This window comes from Zosterops lateralis, assembly GCF_965231275.1.
Source record: "Zosterops lateralis genome assembly, chromosome: 28".
Classification (NCBI taxonomy): Eukaryota; Metazoa; Chordata; class Aves; order Passeriformes; family Zosteropidae; genus Zosterops; species Zosterops lateralis.
Genome location: NC_139788.1, coordinates 40922 through 60815, shown reverse-complemented (window position 1 = coordinate 60815; position 19894 = coordinate 40922). Strand labels below are relative to the sequence as shown.

At 48.9% G+C, this 19894-nt stretch overlaps 1 protein-coding gene across 6 annotated transcripts in view; it reads left to right on the top strand.

Annotated features, from left to right (window-relative positions):
* Positions 1-19894, top strand: part of EZHIP (EZH inhibitory protein) — a 65696-nt gene that overhangs the window by 30194 nt on the left and 15608 nt on the right. The window contains exon 3 of one of the 6 annotated variants that reach the window (XM_083879290.1): positions 12533-12569. The exons of 4 other annotated variants lie outside the window; for them this stretch is intronic. The gene's annotated coding sequence lies outside the window, so the exon portion shown is untranslated. Of the gene's footprint in view, positions 1-301; positions 370-12532; positions 12570-19894 lie in introns of those variants that run through there. One more of the 6 variants, XM_083879301.1, reaches the window with a different exon arrangement.

Sequence of the window (19894 nt, the reverse complement as noted above, 5' to 3'; positions counted from 1 at the left end):
TCCCCAGAGAAGCTGCGGCTGCCCCTGGATCTGGTGGAAGGTGTCCGTGCCCTGGGTGGGGCTGGAATGGGATGAGCTTTCCCTTCCACAATTCAGTGATTCTGGTGGTCTTGCTGAGCTCAGTCAGCCTGAGGGGCTGTTGCAAATTCAGGCTGGAAGTTGAGTGCTTGTAATTTACACAGTGTAAAGCAAGAATGAACGGTTAAAAAAATTCTGATGCATGATTTTTTTAATATAAAAAGCAAGGGGAGAGGTGCTTCCTTTTATTTTCTTCTGATTCAATTGTATTTCTCACTTACAGCACAGTAGAAACCCTGTTCTGCTCTGGCTGCTGAAGGACACTGCAGCATCTCCAGGTGCACCTGAAGGGATCTCGACACCAAGAGAGATTTGTTCTGTTTCCGCATTGACTCAGTTGAAAGGTGAACGCAGAATGTCCATGGGTCACCCTGCCAGCTCCACTTGGCTCAGCAGGCATCGCACGGAGGGCGCTCCTGTCATCTCTCTGGGGAGTCTGGAGGTGGGTTTTTCTGCTGCTCTGGGGCTGTGCTGGGAGCCCTCAAATTCCAGTCAGAGGTGCTGGGCACTGCTGGGCCTTGGGGACACCACTGAGAGGCGGCTGCTTTGGTTCTTAATACCTGGAAATCCATGGATTGCTGGGCGATTTCCATAAGTTCTCCTATTTTGTAGGAGCTGCAGGGTGAGGTCAGTATTCTGAGGGAGGCCCTGGCAAAGATGCTGAGGGCAAGGAACACGGAGCATCCGGGGGCTTCTCCCACCTGAGTTTCTCCTGGAGCGTGCTGCGTGTCATGCTGGATGTTTGACCCGGCTTTGGGGTGTTCTCCTGCAGTCCCAGCTCCAACTGCTGCCCCTGAGCCGAGGCCTTGCTGTGTCCCAGCACTAAACCCGGCAGGTGGGTCCTGCTTTTCCAGCCCTTGAATCCCACGGGCAATCCCAGATTCCCGGAGCTCCCCTGGGCCCAGCCTGGACTCGCTCCCTGGGAGCTGCACTTCAGTCTGCCTGAACCAAGGACCTCCTGTTTGAAACTTTATTCCTGCTGTTTTTCCTCTTGCAGGTATTTGGCAAAAAAGGAGAGAGCCAGTAGGAAGTGGAGGCACAGGAAGGCCTTATCCCAGTGCAGGGTTCCCACTTTTCTCTCTGACTCCTGGAGAAATGCCTGACCATAACCAGAGACTGTCCATTTGATTTCCTGCCCTTTCCAGTAAATCGTTGCTTTCAGCTGGTTTGTGTTCCTGGTGTCATCCTCCTCCTCCTCCTCCATGGATTTGTCAATAGAATTCCTGACTTTTGCTGAGTGGAATTTTGTTATTCCAGGAATTGTGGCTCTTTGGTTCCATTGAAACTTCCCATCTCTGCTGGGAGTTTCATCTGTCAAATCCAAGTAAGATTGGAGTTTCTTTGGATTGTTACTCCCACAAACTAGAGATCATTCTGGAATAGGAGTAAATTGGCATGTTTAACTCCCTCTTCCCTTGACAATCAGAGCAGAGGAAGCAGATTTGAAATCATCATTCCATGGACTTCCACAGACTTCCTGGCTCTTCCAAAAGTTTTCCATGTTAGAAATTCCTGAGCTTGTTTTCCAGGCAAGCTGGGAGTTGGATATTATTCCTTCCTTTTATTTGATGTTTTTCCTGTCTCTGATTTTAGTAAGGCTATATTTTTTTTTCCAATTTTTATCCTAATTTGAATTTTGCTAATTCTTAGGGGACATTTCCAAGGAAATTTCCCCAATTAAGGTTGGTAAATCAGGAATGTGTCAGCACCATATCCACAGAATTCTGGGAATTCCCAGGAAAACTTGTAAGGTGTTTAATTGCCTTGATTCATCTCGTTTTCAAGTTCAACTGAGTGTGTTTTTAATTACATAAGTTCCATTAAAACTTAAATCCCGGCCTAGTTGCTGTTCCTTGGACACAATGGGGTGGTTCTTTCCTGCCTTGGCACATGTGGGTGTTGATCCCAAGTGAGCTTCCTGCTAAAACAGAATTTGTTTCCAAGAATTTTCTAGAAAACCCTTTTTTCCTGGAGGCACTGGGTTTGTTTTGCCTATCCCTGCCTAATCAAGAAAACTCCAGGGGCCTGTGTTAGGCAGTGGCATCAGGGGAGGGGTGTGTTTATTTAATTTCGTATTTTATTTTACTTATTGTTTATTTTTTTTAAATTTTTGATTTTTGTATTTTATGTTAAATATTGTATTGTGGTTAATGTTTTAATATATTTTTTGTTTTGACTTTTTAAAATGCTTTTGGTTTCTTTAATTTTTATATTTTTAGTCTATTATTTATTTTTAAAATTTAAAAATTTTTCTTTATTACTATTTAAAATCTTAATGACTTTTATTTTTTTTAAATTTATGGATATTATTTCAGTTTTTACATTCATGTTATTTATTTTGTATTTTAAATTTTTAAATAATATTTTAAATTTCTTTTAGATTTTATTTATATTTTTTTCTTTTTTAATAACTTTTGAGGTTTTTTAAAAAATTTTATTTTGTTTTATTTTATTTTATAATTTTTTTTTCATCTTTTCATTGTTCCTTTTTTTTTTTCCTTACTCTTTTTTTTTCCCCCGAGTATGTGGACGTTTGCTCCCGCCCCCATCTCGGGGGGGGCGGAGCGTGGGGCGGAGCGTGGGGCGGAGCGTGGGGCGGAGCGTGGGGCGGAGCGTGGGGCGGAGCGTGGGGCGGAGCGTGGGGCGGAGCGTGGGGCGGAGCGTGGGGCGGAGCCAGGGGCGGAGCGTGGGGCGGAGCGTGGGGCGGAGCCAGGGGCGGAGCGTGGGGCGGAGCGTGGGGCGGAGCGTGGGGCGGAGCGTGGGGCGGAGCGTGGGGCGGAGCCAGGGGCGGAGCCAGGGGCGGAGCCGGGGGCGGAGCCGGGGGCGGAGCCGGGGGCGGAGCCGGGGGCGGAGCCAGGGGCGGAGCCAGGGGCGGAGCCAGGGGCGGAGCCAGGGGCGGAGCCAGGGGCGGAGCCAGGGGCGGAGCCAGGGGCGGAGCCAGGGGCGGAGCCAGGGGCGGAGCCAGGGGCGGAGCCAGGGGCGGAGCCAGGGGCGGAGCCAGGGGCGGAGCCAGGGGCGGAGCCAGGGGCGGAGCCAGGGGCGGAGCCAGGGGCGGAGCCAGGGGCGGAGCCAGGGGCGGAGCCAGGGGCGGAGCCAGGGGCGGAGCCAGGGGCGGAGCCAGGGGCGGAGCCAGGGGCGGAGCCAGGGGCGGAGCCAGGGGCGGAGCCAGGGGCGGAGCCAGGGGCGGAGCCAGGGGCGGAGCCAGGGGCGGAGCCGGCGTTCTCGGTGTTTGGGTTTTGTCTGGGCTTGTCAGCCAAGTCATAAACCAGCCAACTCGGCTCCTGAGCTCTCCAATGAATGTTTGAAACGCTTCCACAGAAGGACAAGTCAGGAGTGATTCCAAAGGAATATTTGTAAATGAAGGGTAACGATTTCTGGGGAATTTCCTTGGGAATTATGAACCTCAGGCATATGGACTTTCGGGGGTGGAATCCCAGTTCCAGCCTCGGGCACCTGCAGGAGAAGAGGGGTCCTTATCCACAGCAAGGGAAGCCCGGTGCCCCATCGTGTCAGCTGCAGACCATGAACCGTCCCGGGAATGAACAGCAAGTCCCCTCTGCCTCACCCTCGGAGTGGCAGCAGCTGCAGGTGAGAGATGCCACAGGATGGGGAGGGGAGAGAGCAGCCCCAGGTGCAGCTGTGATGGATAATGATGGGGCGGTTCCAGGTGAAGAGGGCAGCCCCAGCTCATTTTGGTATGGAGCCGTGGGGAGTGAGGAGCTCACGCTGAGGTTCCGGCTGTGGTTCATGGGGAGCACGTGGGTTTGGAGCGTTACTTGGGAGGTGATGGGGATCAAACCTTTACACTGAGCAGCAGCAGAAGGTAAACCAGTGTGGGTTTATAGAGGGGACTTTTTTTTCCTTTTCAGCTTCATCTTAATAAACCCTCCCCGGTGCTCCCAGACGAAAAAGGAGTTCTGGAGACAAAAGGAGTTCAAATTGATCGAAGAAACTCCTTTTTTCTGTTGCTGTCTGTGTTTAAAGTGGAGGGATTTTCTTTTCACCTGGAATTTTAATGAATAGTGGCACTTCTATGTGGCTTTTATTCAATATGATGTTCTGAGGTGGTGCGTAGTGTTTTGTGTGACTTTTTTTGGTGTTATTTGTTATATATAATTTGGTTTTTGAGCAAAGGTCACTTTATGTGTGGGTTTGTTTGTATTTGAGGTAGAACTGATTTAAGTAGCTTTTTTGAGAGACTTCTGAAATGTGTTGTTGGGGTTTTGTGTGTTGTATGGAGGGATCCAGGTTGGGTAGAGCTGGTTTTTTCTGTTTGGTGGTTTTTAGTGATTTATTGTGTAGCTTTGTTCTGTTTGTAGGCGGTGTATGGTGAGGGATATGTGGTGTATTTAATTCATGTTTGGTTTCATAGTTCACATTGGTCAGAGTGTTTTTGAACTGAGTTTTGTTGTTGAATTATTTTTGGGGGATATTGTGTTTTTCCGGGGTTTATTGTCTAAGGTTTACAGTGGTGTAATTGGCTGTGGTGTGAGGTATAGGGGAGGGTTTTATTTATTTAGTGGTGGCTTTTATCATAGGGAGCATCTAGTGTTTGTTTTAGTGGGTTTGGGACGGTGTGATGTAGTTCATTTTTTAGGGTTTCTTAATATTTACAATTAAATGATTTTTTTATTGTGTTATAGGGGTTTGTTTATTTAGCCTGCTTGACTACAGTATACATTTTATAGTTTTGGATAATTTAGGAGATATTGTTTGTAGTCTAATGGATCTTTTGGTTTTGTGTGTATTTATAGGTGGTTTGTTTGTTTTGATGGTTTTGAGGAATTAAGAGTTCATTGAGTTAGGAATAATTGGTTTTGGTGCTGTTAATTAAAGTATATTTGTGCTACTTTTATTTCTATGGATTGAATTGTTTGTTGTTGTGGTTTAGGGTAAACCTGAGAGGAAACTTTTGGATGGATTTTTTTTTTAGAGAGTAAACCAAAATGGTCTTTCTTTTAAATTGGTTTGGGAGAGAACTTCTTTGGAGAAAAATGGGAAAAACTATTTATTTAACAAAGTGCTCACAAGCATAAAGAGTGAATGACATAAAATAATAAAACTTTCTGTTATTCTGTGGTGAGATGGTAATTTCAGAATGTCCTCGCTGTGGGTTGTAGCTCCTTTGGTCTCTTGTCAGCTCTTCCAGCTTTGATAAAATGCTGAGGTCCAGGCCCTGTGGCTGCAGGTGCAGCTCTCGGTGCTTCTCTGGGATTTTCAGTCTGCAGCAGGTTTAATGAGCCCTGAGAAAAGGGGGGGAAAAAAAATCAGTGCAGGGAACTTCCCTGCCCTAAAACTAACAACTAACAAAGAGCCATCAGATCTGTGTGCTGCAGTCTGTCTGTGCTTCAGCTGAATACACTGGAGAGGGAATGCAGAGGAGTGACCACTGTTCTCTTAAAACAGGCTGTGTGCTTTTTCTTTCCTTGCTTTGCTCTCAAAATCAGTCTGAAAGGTACAGAAGGCATTTTTGAAGGAGTTATTTTAACTATTTGATGGTTTTTGGCACTTCAAGTACTTGTTTTGGAGTGTTTGGGGTTTTGAGTTAGTTATAATGGGATAATTTTACTTCTAATTAGGTGTTTTTAGGTTTTATTGCAGTTAAAAGTTGTGATTTTCTTGTTTTGTTAGTAGAAATAGAAAATAGGTTTTGATTTTGTATATAGTGATGGGATTGGTGTATTAGTGTGGACTAAGGATTTAAAAGTCTGTGGTTTTGATGTGTTACCTTAATGAATTTATAGTTTAAAAGACGTGGGGTTTATGCTTCTTATTTGGTTAGAGGCAGGTCTTTAAATTGGGGGGGTTCTGGGTGTGTATTTTGGAGGTTTTTTGAGGGGAATGGACATGGGGTTATTTTTATTATATTTGGAAAATGGACTACGAGTAATAAGAGTTGGCTTTTTTTTTTGCTGGACTTTTGTTTGCATTTCCTAAAATTGATATATTTGTGTGGTCAGGGGAGTGGTGTTTCTGGTGTAACTCTAAGCCTCCATTATTGTTTGTGTGTTTCAGGTGGTCCAGTTGTATCACACTGAGATGTCCTCACTGACCAGCCAACAGCCCTGCTGAGATCATCCCTGGATGTTTGGTTTTCTTTATGGTACCTGACTGAGAGACAACAGCCCGGTGACAGCAGGAATTTCCCAGAGGCAGAGACAGCCTTCTTTGGCACCTGATGTGGATTCTCATCCCTGGACATCCCAGACATAAGTAAAGGGCTAAAATCCACAGAGGGGATGAAAGTGGGGTGTGGGGTCAGGGGTCACCAGGAGGGGGTTTTAAATCAGGTTTGGAGATGGGGATGTCCAAGATGTGACCCCTTTAGGGCACATAGAGGGAAGGTCTCACAGTGCTGAGGTGTGCAGGGCAGAGCAGCCCCAGGGCACGTCGTGTCACTTGTCTGTTGTGCACTCTGTGTCTTTTGTGTGTCCTGTGTGGTGTGTCTTTTTCCTCAACCCTTCAAGGGGTCTTTTGGAGACCCCAGGCATTGTTCTTAACATCTTCCTATTCCTGGTGCTGATACCAGGCCGGGCATCAAACCCTTGACTCGGGAGCTCAGAGGCTCCTCAGAATCCATCTCTCTTCACAAGTGTCCAGGCTGGTGCCTTTCCAGGTCTTGTTCTGAGCTGTATCCACAGCTGTGCACTGCTGTGATCCATTCAGGTGGATTAGGTCTTGTCAGAATGCAGAGACAGGTACAGGATTCTGACCATAGGATTCTTGGGCATCCATCTCTGCTTTTCTTGGGATCAGTGATCCCGTTGGCATCTTCTTCCTGCAGGGTTCTCTGAGCCTGGTCAGCTCCCCATGGGTCTTACCTCGGTCATCTCATTGCGAGTTCTCTCTGTCCTCAGGGTCATTCTTCTTGCTGAGATATTTCTGTCCCTGTTGTGTCCCCCCTTTTGTCCTGTCCTGTGTCACGGGTGTTGGTGTGTTTGGCCTGGAGCTGCTCTGCCTTGTTGCTCAGTCTGGGTGTAGGGGGAATGGGACAAGTCCTGGGGAGTTGAAATGTGTCATGTGGGGTGTAGTTGGACTGTAGAGGGTATCCCTAGATGGACACAAAGTGTCTGGAGCTGTCGAGTTCTCCTGCAGCACTTTGACTTTTGTCCTGACTTTGTTTCAGGTGCAGATGGATTAAATCCATGGCAGAGTGCCCCATCCCAGGTGAGGGGGCTCCCCTGAGAAGGTCAGTCACTGTTTGTGTTTGCAGGGGAATGTAAATGGTGGCCATGTTACAGCACTGCTCTTTGTCTTTGTTTTTAGGAGGCAAAGCTGGGTCTCTGCAGTCAAGGTGAAGTGGACGAGGTGAGCAGTGATCAGTGGACAGAAGCTGTTGCTGTTGCTCAAGTCTCACTTGCTGGTTCTACTCTAAGCATTCACTAGTCTGTTTTATTTTATTTTAGGTGGTCCGCTTGGCAGATGTGCTGGCCCAGGATGCCAGAGGAGGGCAGATGGGTGCAACATTAAGGTTCACTTGTGCTGTGCTTCAGTCAGAGCGGGGAGGTTGCTGTTTCACAGGAACTCAGCATGATTTTTCCTTTTTTGTTTCTTTGCAGGTGCTGTTGCTGCCCCAGGTGTTCCAAGGAATAGAGGGAGGGGGTGAGTTGGCCCTTGGGCAGGTGGCCCACAGGTGAGTGCCGTGCTCAGTGTGTCCCTTTTCCTTTTGCTGGGTTCACTCTGGGCAGCCTCTGGAGTGGGGGGAGATCTGAGGGGGAGCCGGGACAGGGGTGCAGAGGAGCCCTGGGGGTGACTCTTCTGGAGGGGAATAGTCACATTTTGTGTTCTGTGGTCCCAGGTAGTGTGAGGAGGTGCACAGCTGGAGTTTGGATATGGCAGCACCGAGGTGAAAGCAGAGAACGTCTCCAAATCCACGGAGCCAACACGTTCATTTCTGTCGAGGATGGATTTTGTCTGCTCGTATTCCAAAAGCTGAGTGTTGGGGCTGGTGGTTGGGAGAAGGGGAAAAACTTTTCAGTCCCAGGAGGCAATTTAAAGTTACCTTAGGGAGGAGAGGGCCCTTGTGGGATGGACCCCTCAGGAGTAAAGGGAGAGGGTTTCTCCTTAGCATCACCGGAGCCTTGGCCAGGCAGGGCAGTCCCAACCCATCTCTGCATTCTAGCAAGATTTGCACCGTTGGTCTTCTTAGAGTCTTTGAGAGTCCACGGGGTTAGGGTGCAGTGGGGGGAGATTCTTGGCCTTGTCCGCCTGGGCATCCTGGGATCCGTGTCCCAGGAGCATCCTGGGTTGCAAGGTGTAGGGTAGTAGGGTTCAGCAGGAGGACGCAGAGCAGTTCAGCAGTGAGCTACAGAGGCTGAAAGCTGAGGGAGGGCTTGAGAGGTAAAGGACTCAAGGGCTAGAGAGTACACAGTGAAAATCAGGGGTACAGGCTGGGATACAAGTCAGAGTACAGGTGTACCAGCCCTCACAGCACTGCTACCAACACTGTGTTTCCCTGAGAGCAGGTGCAGGCAGGAACCCTAATGCAGGACAATGCCAGAAGCCCTGAGAGGTGCAGGCAGTAAGCCCAAGGCAAGGGCCAGGCAGGAAGTGATAGTGGGGGGCAGAGTCCACAGGGTTTGGGTTCACTGGGGATGTCCACTCTGCATTCCTTTCCTGCTCTAACTGGGGTTGCTCACACCCCTCATGGAGGCCGTATGGGTGGGCTCAGTGCCAATAATGTCTCTAAGACCTTGGCACTGCAGGAGTCAGCCTCTGAGCACAGCTGGAGTATGCTGCCTGATCACCCAGGCACACTTAGGAGAGGGGGAGCAGCAGAATTGCCAGGTTTTGGGGGATGTGCTGGTGAGATTATGCTTTGATATTTGGTTTTCTTTATTGTAGCTGACTGAGAGACACCAGCCCAGTGACAGCAGGAATTTCCCCGAGGGAGAGGCACCTTCTTTGGCTTTTGACATGGATTGGCATCCCCAGATGTCTGAGAGATAAGTGGAGGGCTGGGAGCCACAGAGGGGATGAAAGTGGGGTGTGGAGTCAGGGGTCACCAGGGAGGGTTTTTGAGTCAGGTTTGGAGATGGGGATGCTCAAGATGTGACCCCTTAGGCTGTGTAAAGGGAAAGTCTCATTTTTGATCCCAGTGCTGAGGTGTGCAGGGCAGAGCAGTCCCAGGGCATGTCGTGTCACTTGTCTGTTGTTCACTCCGTGTCTGTTGTGTGTTTTGTTTTGTGTGTCTTTTGCCTTAATCCTTCAAGGGGTCTTTTGGAGACCCCAGGCATTGTTCTTAACATCTCCCTATTCCTGGTGCTGATACCAGGCCAGGCATCAAACCTTTGACTCGGGAGCTCAGAGGCTCCTCAGAATCCATCTCTCTTCACAACCATCCAGGCTGATGCCTTTCCAGGTCTTGTTCTGAGCTATATCCACAGCTGTGCACTGCCACCATCCATTCTGGCGGATTAGGTCTTGTCAGAATGCAGAGACAGGTACAGGATTCTGACCGTAGGATTCTCAGGCATCCATCTCTGCTTTTCTTGGGATCAGTGATCTCGTTGGCATCTTCTTCCTGCAGGGTTCTCTGAGCCTGGTCAGCTCCCCATGGGTCTTACCTCGGTCATCTCATTGCGAGTTCTCTCGGTCCTCAGGGTCATTCTTCTTGCTGAGATATTTCTGTCCCTGTTGTGTCCCCCCTTTTGTCCTGTCCTGTGTCACGGGTGTTGGTGTGTTTGGCCTGGAGCTGCTCTGCCTTGTTGCTCAGTCTGGGTGTGGGGGGAATGGGACAAGTCCTGGGGAGTTGAAATGTGTCATGTGGGGTGTAGTTGGGCTGTAGAGGGTATTCCTGGATTGACACAAAGTGTCTGCAGCTGTCAAGTTCTCCTGCAGCACTTTGACTTTTGTCCTGACTTTCTTTCAGATGCAGGGGGATAAAATCCACCCTCTTTTTTCCCCCGAGTATGTGGGAGGTTGGCTCTCAGCAAGGAAGAAGTTGAGAAATGACCTCCCTGTCTGCTGGACGTCTGGATATAATTGAGAGTGCAGTTACTAAAAATCCTCTGTATTTTCTACTAAATTAATAAACCTGAACCGAGAAAGCTGTGGACACCGTGGTGTCTGTTTTTTCCTTTCAGGTCTCATTCTACCCATGCACAGTGTTACCAGCAATAACTTGATGTCAACGTGTATTTCACAGGCAGAGATAAAATAATATAGACATTTTATTTTGTCGCTCTTTGAACCTCCTTGTTTATTAGCCAAGACATCCAAAACAAACCCCCTCTCCCCAAAAGCACACAGAAAGAGAAAATATGCCCATATTATTTTAATTAAGATTAAATATTTATCTCTTAGAAAACCAGGCTCATTCAATTCTAATTAACTGTGGTTCTGATGTGTTAGGTCAATTAATTCCTATAGTTTAAAATATCGGTAAAAATGGAAAGAAGTGAATACAAATTGAAAAAAATTACAAATCCAAAAAAAATAAAAATATAAGTAACAGAATGAGAACTATAAAATATGAAAGATAATAGGAATAGATACACTATTGATACACTATATTATTACTTGTTCCATTTATTATAATATGTAAAATATACTTAATATAATGTACATGATATAATAGATAAATTTGTAATGGTTATTAGATATATCAAAGTAAGAAATAGAAGTTATTTTGAAATGCAGCCTAAACTGAAGGCTTTTTTGGATTAGGTTTGGTTGATGGCAGGCGATTTGTAAGGCAATGCTGCCATCCTGTGGATAAAGATCGGTACTGCAGCTCCCCCCGAGCCGATCTGTAAGGCAATGCTGCCATCCTGTGGATAAAGATCGGTACTGCAACTGTCCCCCGCGCCCGTCCCGAGAGCTGTGCGGCAGTGCTGCCATCGTGTGGACATACCGCGGTACTGCAATTCTCCCCCGTGCCGGTACCCGAGGTGAGCAGCAGCCCCGGTCTCTGAGCTCACGGGCAGTGCTGCCGCCCGAGGACCGACAGATCACGGCCAAGAAGACGGGGAAAAAAAAGAGGGGATCCAGGGGACGTGGCAGCCGGCTGCCTGCGCGCGACCTGGACCAGGGAGCGGCCCGGGAGCGGTTTTTCCGCGGCATACGCAGGTTCGTGGACACGGGATGGGGGCTGAGTGGCGCCACGGCAGTGTTTGGGCAGGCGATGTTGTCAGGCGCTTGTGCGAGCAGCCGAGGGGGACATTTGGGAGGAGTGCCACAACCAAGATGGCGGCGCGACTCGGGGCGCTTGACCTTCTAAAGATGGCGGCGAAAAGGGCGGGAAAAATAAGGACCCCCCATGTGTGTTTATCAGACTGCCTGCACAAAAATCCCGACCACGGCGCCGCCCAAGAACAATTTTCTGTGCCGTCTCCAGGTGTAGGGACACGGGCTGTGGGTTCAGCCGCGCCACAGGCGAGTTCGGGTTACTCATTTTAGTCAGGCTTCTGTGTTAGACACCTATAGGGGGCCTTAAGGGGCGCCACAACCAACATGGCGGCTCGGTTCGCTGCTGTTGACCTTCTAAAGATGGCGGCGGGGAGGGGCGAAAGTGACGTAATGCTCTCTGCCACCAAAAAAGGCGAGGTGTGACGAAAATGACCGAGAGTTGCCGAACAGCCGAAAAGAGCCGACTGCTGACGGAAATAGCCGAGTTTCTCCGAACAGCCGAGAATAGCCGACTACTGACGGAAATCGCCGGGTTTCCCCGAACAGCCGAGCCCAGCCGAGTTTCTCCGAACAGCCTAGCCCAGCCGAGTTTCCCCGAACGTCGCCCCCCCTCAGCCGAACCGAACGAGCCGGGGGCAGTTCCGGGGCGCTCCCGGCCGGTGTCCGCCGTCACTGCCGCTTCCTCGGCGGGCCATTCAAGGCGGTGTCGGGGCCGCTGCCGATCCCCCGGCGGGCGGGCGGGCGGGACACGCTGCCGCTGTGCCCGGAGCTGGAGCCGAGCCGGGCTCCCGGGGAAGGCGGCAGGAGAAGCCGGTAAAACGCCCGGAGTGCTCGTGTGGCCCCGAGATTGATTTGGGGGGGTCTGTGCCAGCCGCTTATGGCCTCATGGAGAGGGATTTCTCACAAGGACACGCAGTGATGGACAAGGGGAACGGCTTCATCAGGATGAAGGGAGGCCGGTTTGGATTAAATATCAGGAAGGAATTGTTCCCTGGGAGGGCGGCGGGGCCCTGGCACAGGTTCCCCAGAGAAGCTGTGGCTGCCCCTGGATCTGGTGGAAGGTGTCCGTGCCCTGGGTGGGGCTGGAATGGGATGAGCTTTCCCTTCCACAATTCAGTGATTCTGGTGGTCTGGCTGAGCTCAGTCAGCCTGAGGAGCTGTTGCAAATTCAGGCTGGAAGTTGAGTGCTTGTAATTTACACAGTGTAAAGCAAGAATGAACGGTTAAAAAAATTCTGATGCATGATTTTTTTAATATAAAAAGCATGGAGGGAGAGGTGCTTCCTTTTATTTTCTTCTGATTCAATTGTATTTCTCACTTACAGCACCGTAGAAACCCTGTTCTGCTCTGGCTGCTGAAGGACATTGCAGCATCTCCAGGTGCACCTGAAGGCATCTCGACACCAAGAGAGATTTGTTCTGTTTCCGCATTGACTCTGTTGAAAGGTGAACGCAGAATGTCCATGGGTCACCCTGCCAGCTCCACTTGGCTTAGCAGGCATCGCACGGAGGGCGCTCCTGTCATCTCTCTGGGGAGTCTGGAGGTGGGTTTTTCTGCTGCTCTGGGGCTGTGCTGGGAGCCCTCAAATTCCAGTCAGAGGTGCTGGGCACTGCTGGGCCTTGGGGACACCACTGAGAGGCGGCTGCTTTGGTTCTTAATACCTGGAAATCCATGGATTGCTGGGCGATTTCCATAAGTTCTCCTATTTTGTAGGAGCTGCAGGGTGAGGTCAGTATTCTGAGGGAGGCCCTGGCAAAGATGCTGAGGGCAAGGAACACGGAGCATCCAGGGGCTTCTCCCACCTGAGTTTCTCCTGGAGCGTGCTGCGTGTCATGCTGGATGTTTGACCCGGCTTTGGGGTGTTCTCCTGCAGTCCCAGCTCTAACTGCTGCCCCTGAGCCGAGGCCTTGCTGTGTCCCAGCACTAAACCCGGCAGGTGGGTCCTGCTTTTCCAGCCCTTTAATCCCACGGGCAATCCCAGATTCCCAGAGCTCCCCTGGGCCCAGCCTGGACTCGCTCCCTGGGAGCTGCACTTCAGTCTGCCTGAACCAAGGACCTCCTGTTTGAAACTTTATTCCTGCTGTTTTTCCTCTTGCAGGTGGTTGGCAAAAAAGGAGAGAGCCAGTAGGAAGTGGAGCCACTGGAAGGCCTTATCCCAGTGCAGGGTTCCCACTTTTCTCTCTGACTCCTGGAGAAATGCCTGAGCATAACCAGAAACTGTCCATTTGATTTCCTGCCCTTTCCAGTAAATCGTTGCTTTCAGCTGGTTTGTGTTCCTGGTGTCATCCTCCTCCTCCTCCTCCATGGATTTGTCAATAGAATTCCTGACTTTTGCTGAGTGGAATTTTGTTATTCCAGGAATTGTGGCTCTTTGGTTCCACTGAAACTTCCCATCTCTGCTGGGAGTTTCATCTGTCAAATCCAAGTAAGATTGGAGTTTCTTTGGATTGTTACTCCCACAAACTAGAGATCCTTCTGGAATAGGAGTAAATTGGCATGTTTAACTCCCTCTTCCCTTGACAATCAGAGCAGAGGAAGCAGATTTGAAATCATCATTCCATGGACTTCCACCGACTTCCTGGCTCTTCCAAAAGTTTTCCATGTTAGAAATTCCTGAGCTTGTTTTCCAGGCAAGCTGGGAGTTGGATATTATTCCTTCCTTTTATTTGATGTTTTTCCTGTCTCTGATTTTAGTAAGGCTATATTTATTTTTTCCTATTTTCTATCCTAATTTGAATTTTGCTAATTCTTAGGGGACATTTCCAAGGAAATTTCCCCAATTAAGGTTGGTAAATCAGGAATGTGTCAGCATCATATCCACAGAATTCTGGGAATTCCCAGGAAAACTTGTAAAGTGTTTAATTGCCTTGATTCATCTCGTTTTCAAGTTCAACTGAGTGTGTTTTTAATTACATAAGTCCCATTAAAACTTAAATCTTGGCCTAGTTGCTGTTCCTTGGACACAATGAGGTTGTTCTTTCCTGCCTTGGCACATGTGGGTGTTCATCCCAAGTGAGCTTCCTGCTAAAACAGAATTTGTTTCCAAGAATTGTCTATAAAACCTTATTTTCTGGGAGGCACTGGGTTTGTTTTGCCTATCCCTGCCTAATCAAGAAAACTCCAGGGGCCTGTGTTAGGCAGTGGCATGAGGGGAGGGCTGTGTTTATTTAATTTCGTATTTTATTTTACTTATTGTTTATTTTTTTTTTAATTTTTGATTTTTGTATTTTATGTTAAATATTGTATTGTGGTTAATGTTTTAATATATTTTTTGTTTTGTCTTTTTAAAATGCTTTTGGTTTATTTCTTTAATTTTTATATTTTAGTCTATTATTTATTTTTAAAATTTTCAAAATTTTCTTTATTACTATTTAAAATCTTAATGACTTTTATTTTTTAAAAAATTTATGGATAATATTTCAGTTTTTACATTCATGTTATTTATTTTGTATTTTAAATTTTTAAATTATATTTTAAATTTATTTTAGATTTTATTTTTTTTTTGTTTTTAATAACTTTTGAGGTTTTTTAAAGTTTTTATTTTGTTTTATTTTATTTTATAATATTTTTTTTCATTGTTCCTTTTTTTTTTTTTCTTATTCTTTTTTTTTCCCCGAGTATGTGGAAGTTTGGTCCCGCCCCCATCCCAGGCCGGGCACGGCGCTCGGCGGGGGAGTCGGGGGGCGGAGCCAGGGGGGCGGAGCCAGGGGGGCGGAGCCAGGGGGGCGGAGCCAGGGGGGCGGAGCCAGGGGGGCGGAGCCAGGGGGGCGGAGCCAGGGGGGCGGAGCCAGGGGGGCGGAGCCAGGGGGGCGGAGCCAGGGGGGCGGAGCCAGGGGGGCGGAGCCAGGGGGGCGGAGCCAGGGGGGCGGAGCCAGGGGGGCGGAGCCAGGGGGGCGGAGCCAGGGGGGCGGAGCCAGGGGGGCGGAGCCAGGGGGGCGGAGCCAGGGGGGCGGAGCCAGGGGGGCGGAGCCAGGGGGGCGGAGCCAGGGGGGCGGAGCCAGGGGGGCGGAGCCAGGGGGGCGGAGCCAGGGGGGCGGAGCCAGGGGGGCGGAGCCAGGGGGGCGGAGCCAGGGGGGCGGAGCCAGGGGGGCGGAGCCAGGGGGGCGGAGCCAGGGGGGCGGAGCCAGGGGGGCGGAGCCAGGGGGGCGGAGCCAGGGGGGCGGAGCCAGGGGGGCGGAGCCAGGGGGGCGGAGCCAGGGGGGCGGAGCCAGGGGGGCGGAGCCAGGGGGGCGGAGCCAGGGGGGCGGAGCCAGGGGGGCGGAGCCAGGGGGGCGGAGCCAGGGGGGCGGAGCCAGGGGGGCGGAGCCAGGGGGGCGGAGCCAGGGGGGCGGAGCCAGGGGGGCGGAGCCAGGGGGGCGGAGCCAGGGGGGCGGAGCCAGGGGGGCGGAGCCAGGGGGGCGGAGCCAGGGGGGCGGAGCCAGGGGGGCGGAGCCAGGGGGGCGGAGCCAGGGGGGCGGAGCCAGGGGCGGAGCCAGGGGCGGAGCCAGGGGCGGAGCCAGGGGCGGAGCCAGGGGCGGAGCCAGGGGCGGAGCCAGGGGCGGAGCCAGGGGCGGAGCCAGGGGCGGAGCCAGGGGCGGAGCCAGGGGCGGAGCCAGGGGCGGAGCCAGGGGCGGAGCCGGCGTTCTCGGTTTTTGGGTTTTGTCTGGGCTTGTCAGCCAAGTCATAAACAAGCCAACTCGGCTCCTGAGCTCTCCAATGAATGTTTAAAACGCTTCCACAGAAGGACAAGTCAGGAGTGATTCCAAAGGAATATTTGTAAATGAAGGGTAACGATTTCTGGGGAATTTCCTAAGGAATTATGAACCTCAGGCATATGGATTTTCGGGGGTGGAATCCCCGTTCCAGCCTCGGGCACCTGCAGGAGAAGAGGGGTCCTTATCCACAGCAAGGGAAGCCCGGTGCCCCATCGTGTCAGCTGCAGACCATGAACCGTCCCGGGAATGAACAGCAAGTCCCCTCTGCCTCACGCTCGGACTGGCCGCAGCTGCAGGTGAGAGATGCCACAGGATGGGGAGGGGAGAGAGCAGCCCCGGGTGTGAGCTGTGAACAGTGAGGGGGGACAGAGCAGGCACGGGTGGAGCTGTGATGGATAATGATGGGGCGGTTCCAGGTTAAGAGGGCAGCCCCAGCTCATTTTGGTATGGAGCCGTGGGGAGTGAGGAGCTCACGCTGAGGTTCCGGCTGTGGTTCATGGGGAGCACGTGGGTTTGGAGCGTTGCCTGGGAGGCGATGGGGATCAAACCTTTACACTGAGCAACAGCACAAGGTAAACCAGTGTGGGTTTATAGAGGGGACTTTTTTTTCCTTTTCAGTTTCATCTTAATAAACCCTCCCCGGTGCTCCCAGACGAAAAAGGAGTTATGGAGACAAAAGGAGTTTAAATTGATTGAAGAAACTTCTTTTTTTGCTGTTGCTGTCTGTGTTTGAAGTGGAGGGATTTTCTTTTCACCTGGAATTTTAATGAATAGTGGCACTTCTATGTGGCTTTTATTCAATATGATGTTCTGAGGTGGTGCGTAGTGTTTTGTGTGACTTTTTTTGGTGTTATTTGTTATATATAATTTGGTTTTTGAGCAAAGGTCACTTTATGTGTGGGTTTGTTTGTATTTGAGGTAGAACTGATTTAAGTAGCTTTTTTGAGAGACTTCTGAAATGTGTTGTTGGGGTTTTGTGTGTTGTATGGAGGGATCCAGGTTGGGTAGAGCTGGTTTTTCTGTTTGGTGGTTTTTAGTGATTTATTGTGTAGTTTTATTCTGTTTGTAGGTGGTGTGACGAGGGATATGTAGTGTATTTAATTCATGTTTGGTTTCATAGTTCACATTGGTCAGAGTATTTTTGAACTGATTTTTGTTGGTGAATTATTTTTGGGGGATATTGTGTTTTTCCAGGGTTTATTGTCTAAGGTTTACAGTGGTGTAATTGGCTGTGGTGTGAGGTATAGGGGAGGCTTTTATTTATTTAGTGGTGGCTTTTATCATAGGGAGCATCTAGTGTTTGTTTTAGTGGGTTTGGGACGGTGTGATGTAGTTCATTTTTTAGGGTTTCTTAATATTTACAATTAAATGATTTTTTTATTGTGTTATAGGGGTTTGTTTATTTAGCATGCTTGACTACAGTATATATTTAATAGTTTTGGGTAATTTAGGAGATATTGTTTGTACTCAAATGGATCTTTTGGTTTTGTGTGTATTTATAGGTGGTTTGTTTGTTTTGATGGTTTTGAGGAATTAAGAGTTCATTGAGTTAGGAATAATTGGTTTTGGTGCTGCTAATTTAAGTATATTTGTGCTACTTTTATTTCTATGGATTGAATTGTTTGTTGTTGTGGTTTAGGATAAACCTGAGAGGAAACTTTTGAATGGGTTTTTTTTTTAGAGAGTAAACTAAAATTGTCTCTCTTAAATTGGTTTGGGAAAGAACTTCTTTGGAGAAAAATCGGAAAAACTATTTATTTAACAAAGTGCTCACAAGCATAAAGAGTGAATGACATAAAATAATAAAACTTTCTGTTATTCTGTGGTGAGATGGTAATTTCAGAATGTCCTCGCTGTGGGTTGTAGCTCCTTTGGTCTCTTGTCAGCTCTTCCAGCATTGATAAAATGCTGAGGTCCAGGCCCTGTGGCTGCAGGTGCAGCTCTCGGTGCTTCTCTGGGATTTTCAGTCTGCAGCAGGTTTAATGAGCCCTGAGAAAAGGGGGGAAAAAATCAGTGCAGGGAACTTCTCTGCCCTAAAACTAACAACTAACAAAGAGCCATCAGATCTGTGTGCTGCAGTCTGTCTGTGCTTCAGCTGAATACACTGGAGAGGGAATGCAGAGGAGTGACCACTGTTCTCTTAAAACAGGCTGTGTGCTTTTTCTTTCCTTGCTTTGCTCTCAAAATCAGTCTGAAAGGTACAGAAGGCATTTTTGAAGGAGTTATTTTAACTATTTGATGGTTTTTGGCACTTCAAGTACTTGTTTTGGAGTGTTTGGGGTTTTGAGTTAGTTATAATGGGATAATTTTACTTCTAATTAGGTGTTTTTAGGTTTTATTGCAGTTAAAAGTTGTGATTTTCTTGTTTTGTTAGTAGAAATAGAAAATAGGTTTTGATTTTGTATATAGTGATGGGATTGGTGTATTAGTGTGGACTAAGAATTTAAAAGTCTGTAGTTTTGATGTGTTAGCTTAATGAATTTATAGTTTAAAAGACATGGGGTTTATGGTTCTTATTTGGTTAGAGGCAGGTCTTTAAATTGGGGGGGTTCTGGGTGTGTATTTTGGAGGTTTTTTTGAGGGGAATGGACATGGGGTTATCTTTATTATATTTGGAAAATGGACTACGAGTAATAAGAGTTGGCTTTTTTTTTGCTGGACTTTTGTTTGCATTTACTAAAATTGATATATTTGTGTGGTCAGGGGAGTGGTGTTTCTGGTGCAACTCTAAGCCTCCATTATTGTTTGTGTGTTTCAGGTGGTCACTTGTCTCACACTGAGATCTCCTCACTGACCAGCCAACAGCCCTGCTGAGATCATCCCTGGATGTTTGGTTTTCTTTATGGCACCTGACTGAGAGACAACAGCCCGGTGACAGCAGGAATTTCCCAGAGGCAGAGACAGCCTTCCTTGGCACCTGATGTGGATTCTCATCCCTGGACATCCCAGAGATAAGTGAAGGACTCAAAGCCACAGAGGGGGTGAAAGTGGGGTGTGGGTTGGGAGTCACCGGGAGGGATTTTTGGGTCAGGTTTGGAGATGGGGATGTCCAAGCTGTGACCCCTTTAGGGCACGTAAAGGGAAGGTCTCACAGTGCTGAGGTGTGCAGGGCAGAGCAGTCCCAGGGCACGTTGTGTCACTTGTCTGTTGTGCACTCTGTGTCTTTTGTGTGTCCTGTGTGGTGTGTCTTTTTCCTCAACCCTTCAAGGGGTTTTTTGGAGACCCCAGGCATCGTTCTTAACATCTCCCTGTTCCTTGAACAGGCACTGATACCATTGAACTTTGACTCAGGTGCTCAGACACACATCAGAATCCATCTCTCTTCACAAGCATCCAGGCTGGTGCCTTTCCAGGTCTTGTTCTGAGCTGTATCCACAGCTGTGCACTGCTGTGATCCATTCTGGTAGATTAGGTCTTCTAAAAGTGCACAGCCAAGTGGAGGATTCTGACCGTAGGATTCTCAGGCATCCATCTCTGCATTTCTTGGGATCAGTGATCCCGTTGGCATCTTCTTCCTGCAGGGTTCTCTGAGCCTGGTCAGCTCCCCATGGGTCTCACCTCGGTCATCTCATTGCGAGTTCTCTCGGTCCTCAGGGTCATTCTTCTTGCTGAGATATTTCTGTCCCTGTTGTGTCCCCCCTTTTGTCCTGTCCTGTGTCACGGGTGTTGGTGTGTTTGGCTTGGAGCTGCTCTGCCTTGTTGCTCAGTCTGGGTGTAGGGGGAATGGGACAATTCTTGGGTGTTGAAATTTGTCATGTAGGGTGTAGTTGGACTGTAGAGGGTATTCCTGGATTGACACAAAGTGTCTGGAGCTGTCGAGTTCTCCTGCAGCACTTTGACTTTTGTCCTGACTTTCTTTCAGGTGCAGATGGATTAAATCCATGGCAGAGTGCCCCATCCCGGGTGAGGGGGCTCTCCTGAGAAGCTCAGTCACTGTTTGTGTTTGCAGGGGAATGTAAATGGTGGCCATGTTACAGCACTGCTCTTTGTCT